Source organism: Artemia franciscana, unplaced genomic scaffold, assembly GCF_032884065.1.
Source record: "Artemia franciscana unplaced genomic scaffold, ASM3288406v1 PGA_scaffold_32, whole genome shotgun sequence".
NCBI lineage: Eukaryota > Metazoa > Arthropoda > Branchiopoda > Anostraca > Artemiidae > Artemia > Artemia franciscana.
This window is the reverse complement of record NW_027062665.1, coordinates 1409671-1415167: the sequence shown is the minus strand read 5'-3', so window position 1 is coordinate 1415167 and position 5497 is coordinate 1409671.

Here is a 5497-nt window from a genome sequence, read left to right as displayed (position 1 = left end):
TTTTCGTGGTAAGAGAGAAGCTAATTGAAAAAAAAAAAGCTAGATAATTGTATTAAGAAGTGCCCACAAACTCAAGGAATTTTGAATTGTCAAGGGTTTGAGCCCAAAATAGCCCGTGCCTTCGATCCTAATTAAATCACATCCTATTTATAATAAATAAAAATGAGCGTCAATCCAATTCATGTGCCATGAATTATGTACACTTTTACCAAAATTTGAAGTAATTTTAATAAAGAAAATTTCTACCTATTGATTTTTAGAATAGCATCTAGTTTTAACCTATTCTCTCCCTCCCCAATGCCGGTTCATGTAATCAATTCATACGAATATAGAGAGACATACAATGTATTTGTCAATGTGTGGGGGGAGGAGCAAATATTTTGGTTTCTATTATTGTCAATGAACTATACAAAAAACATTTGTTCAATAGACAAGTACGGAATAATTAGTCCTACACTTGTATCTGCTTCGGATGAAGCATACACAATATAGACTCTCTGTATATAATCTTTAAAAATTGCTTCTCATTAGACTTCTCATTATGTAGATTTACGTTTTATTTTTAAAATATAGCCTTGTGGACAAACATATCTTGCAAATCTTATCCTTTATGAAAGAAATGAAGGCCTGCGGCATATACTTTTCTTATTAGATGGAAACAACTTTTTTATGTACTACTACGTCTTAGAAGGAAATGAAGCATCAGAAGAAGAATTGTTCTATAAGTTGTCTGTTATAATGTAATGGTAATGAATAGTACTACTACTACTACTACTACTACTTCTACTACTACTACTACTACTACTACTGCTACTACTACTACTACTACTACTACTACTACTACTACCACTACTGCTACTACTACTACTACTCCTACTACTACTACTACTACTACTACTACTACTACCACCACTACTACTAGTTATAATAATAACTCATTGCAGCATCATGCCGCCTGAGACCAACACAGTTACGCACGCTCCTTCTCCATCCTAATCTATTCAAGGTCTCTCTCTTTACACCTTCCCAATAAGTTCTCATTTCCTTTATAGTTAAACAATATAGTGATGGTGAAAACAAACCTTATATATCCTTACTTCGTTAGCATTTTTGATGAAATATTTTTAAGGGCTTCTCAAGGGCCATTCGTTCTACAATGCGTTAAATATTCCCACTGTAGTATCGATCTGCTAGACTATGCGTCCTTGTGCCATGCTTTGGAAATTTTTTCTGACGAGAAATGCATCGCACGTTGTATCCAATTTTTCAAGTATACGACTTCTCTGAATTTTCTTTCTTCGTTGCGAAATAATTCGATTATTATCGAGTTCGATTGTTATCGTTGTGAAATAATTCGATTTTTTATCAAATTCGATTGTTATCGTTGCGAAATAATTCGATAATTTGAACTTTTCTTTCAAGACTAATTTTGACTTTAACCAAAAACAAGCTTTTCCTGGTATTTACAATAATTTCTTGTAGCGCAAGCACTGATCTCCTAATTCTCTGACTTCGGCAAGGAGTGCAATGCGTGGTTGAAGGCAAATCATCTGACGCTTTCCGTATTTCTACTACATATTTCTTTACAGCTGGTTAGATACCCATTTACAGTTGAGTTTACAGAATCACACTACTGGCTCACATTCCAAAAAAAAAAAAAAAAAAAAAAAAAACACCAGCGACACCAGAACTCGAATCCCTGTCCACTAGGACAAAGGATTTCAAGTCTAGTGCGCTAACCCTTCGTTTAGGAGGAATCAGCTTTCATCAAAGGCTTTAACAATATAAGAAAGATAAAATTTGGTGAATTTGAAAGCTCAAACGGAAAGAAAAGACAAAATATATGGTTAAAGGCCAGTAGGAAATGATTACTATAAGAGTACCTTTGATGCATTATTTATGACCTCCAGGGGTCTAGAGGAGGCTCGACGGGGGCTAACAATAACGTGTAGAATTTTTAACATAGAATTTTAAACATAGAAAAAAACAATTTTCCTATAATCTATTCTAATTGTTATGTTCTACCTAAAAAAATATATGCTGGCCACAATGTAGTTAGCCATTGCCAACAAATGGTTCATCAATAGTATCTTGTCGAAATTTGAATTTAAGCATGATATTCCAGTGAAAGTGCTTAGTTGAAAAAAAAGAAAAATCCGAATTGTGTTAACCTCTCTAAATGTATTGGTAACTTTATCCTCGCTTCCTAAAGATGTTATATTAACGATAAAAAAAACACATTTTGAAATGGCTCATTTCAATGAGCCATTAGATTAAAGACTACATCAGCCAAAAGCTGATGGAATACTGACATATATAGGTTTTTCAATTACCTTCTTGACACAGACACATCACTGTAAATAACTCAGTTTAATTGGAAATAGCCATTAAACCTAGTGATAGCCGTCACATATTTTTTTGGTGACAACCCTTCCAGCTGTTGATCTATAGCAATTTCGTGAAGTAATTTCCTGAATCATGGGGAGTCTCTAATGACTTTTTTAGTATTCGTGTGGGGAAAGTTAAGTTATTGCGTTTTAAAATCTTAGAGCCAGCCTACGAGCCATGCTATTCAGACTCGTTGACGAGAATTACTGCTTAGGGGCGTAAATCCAACATTTTTATTGGGAAACATGAGGGGTTCACATCTGGAGAGTCAAGAGGCGTGGTCTATATAATATTTTTCTCCAAATTATTGGAGGTAACTGCCCCCCTTGATCCCCCAAAACGACACCACTTTTACTACTATGAAGGCATATATTAATTATTTAAATTAAACAAATGATATTTAAACTAAGAAAAAAAAATAAAAAAGAGCGGTCAATATTTGTATTACCTGAACAATTGTTTTGGGTCATAAAACTATTGCTAATAGATGCATGTTGACCTTCTGAACATCTTTTCTCTCTTGCAAAACTACCACAAACTCACCGTTATGGAGTTATTATAAATTTGCACATTAGGGGGGGGGGGGCACAGCATATATTAAATACAGCAATGGTTAGTTTACGTATATAATATATGCTATGCTTTACCCCCACCCTCCTAAAGTGCAAAAATATAGCCCAAATTTGTTTCTATACTATTACAGATTCGTGATTTCAAATATCCGATCAACGAAAACGGAAATGATTGCAATTCTATATGTGTAAATACAAGAATATTTGGGCCGGAATAACTCCATAACGGTGAGTTTGCAGTAGTTTGGCAAGAGAGAAAAGATGTTCAAAAAATCAAAATGCATGCATTAACAATAGCTTCATGACCCAAAAAAATTGTTCAGGTAATACCATCATTGACCAAAAGAGCAACAGTTAAGACTTGTAACAAGAGGGAACTACTTAAGAAAAGAGACAAAAATCAACAAAATTACACCAAAGACTGGTTTCAAACTTCAAAACTAACATACAACACGGCAAATGAATGTCATGTGTCGTATCCTACATTCTCGCTGATGGACATTGTCATTTCTTATCTTTTGAAAGTAACTTATGATTTATACAGTTTTTTCTCTTTCTGCCATAATGTACAGAAAAATGAAATATAGTTTGAATTTTGAGAGTTCTTTTGGCCGAGAGTCACTAAAAATATATATCTTGTATATGATGGGAGAGAGTAAATGTGAAAGTAGTGAGGCATAGAGGGGTCCGATCATAGCCATAGGGGATATGCTAATAGAGTTGCAAATCCCTCAAAACATTTTTACACGCACCTGGGGTCTTAAGTAATGGGACTTGCTTGTTACGTAATTGTTTACCCATCCAAATGATTAAAATTCCTAAGGGTGTAGGAAAAAAACCCGGGATCAGTCAGTCAAGATATTTTCTTTTCAAGCCATTGATATTGATTATGTAGAACTAGATGTTATATAATTAAGAATTGTTTTCTTTGGTTGTTATGTTAATTGTTTAAAAACCTGAGGGTGTATAAAAACCCTCAGGGCCAACCAGTGAAGTGGGGAACCTTCAAGATGGTGGTATTGCCATGCAAATGTAGATGTCATAATACTGGATGTTTTCATTGATAGTTATGTTAGATTTTTAAAAAAATCTAAGGGCACAGAAAAAACCCACAGTACCCTCACTAGTCAAGTAGCGATTTAGTCCAAATATGTCAAATTGATCTTAGTCAAATATTTACATAAGTCCTTTCTGGTTTAAACAGAGGCCTTTTTTTCATTGTTAGTAAAAGACAAAGGAATTCACATTATGTATTGATTGTCTGACAAAAACAAAGGCACGCCGTTATATGATCTAGATGTCTATTGATTTTTAATCGCATCAGTCAAGAGAATGCTACTCGTATAGCGGGCTATGGACCGGATAATTTCCTTTTTTCTCCAGGACTATAAAATCTAGACTGAAACAGGGAAATCCATCAGTCTTGCTTTTGAAATAGCTAGTGCATCAACAAATTTTTAAAAAGGTAAGCTCCTATGGATATTCAGGATAGATCCTCCTCCCCCAAAACAATAGGGGTGAAAATGTAGTCATATAAGAACTGATATAATTCTCTATATGAAATTACCGGACTAAAGTCCTCTTCCACCTGCTATTGCAAAACTCCATCAGTGATATAATAACCTAATTTTCTCGCAAAATATACCCTTTTACCACGTCTGCAATTTCAAAGTGCATTTCTCCAATCTATGCCTATTCTAGTAGATGGGTTGAACAAAAGATAATTAACAACCGTTAAGGATAGAGTGTATTTCAGTTAGGCCGTAATTGTGCCGAACTCTACCTGTCAATAGATGAGGGTCACTCACATATCTGCTGTTAAATTGACGCATTCGAGCCAAAAATCCATTAAGTTGTTTGCTGCTATTAAACATAACAAGAATATCCCAGCACAAATATTTTTCTGATTAATTTGACTGAGTTCTATTCACACTAAATCTTTGATTATTTTAGTGGGGGGAGTAGACTATGGTTGATCATATTTAATATGTGCCATTTTGTCGTAAATTGTCTGCCTAAACAAATTGAATCTTTGCGTTAAATAGTTTTATAAAACCGTCTTATATTTAAGGATAGAAATTAGGGTAGACTGAGCGTAAAATTATTATTTGTGTAGGAAAACACGGATTTTTTGGGAAAACGCTAATTGTACATTAGTGTTTCCTTTTAAATAATTGTCCAGTTGATATTTTATTATTATCCCTTATGTTTGACTATATCTAAATCGCAAGAACTTACTTCACTTAGATCGATTATTTGCTCAATTTCAATTTAATTGAGTTCTTTACATTTCTATGAAAAACTTATTTTATGGAAAAAGTTTTTTTTCATAATTTTTTTTTCATCCTTGTGGACCGCGAAAACAGCTGTTCAGACCGTGAAATGCCTCTAGACTTAAATACTACGTTAATAGAAACCATTTTCTGTTGCAGAGGGATGACTTCTAACATTGTTACAGAAGGGATAGGGTCAATAGGTGTGAGATAAATTTAAGCGGAGACAACATACATGTTGAAATTAAGATTTATCTTACCGGT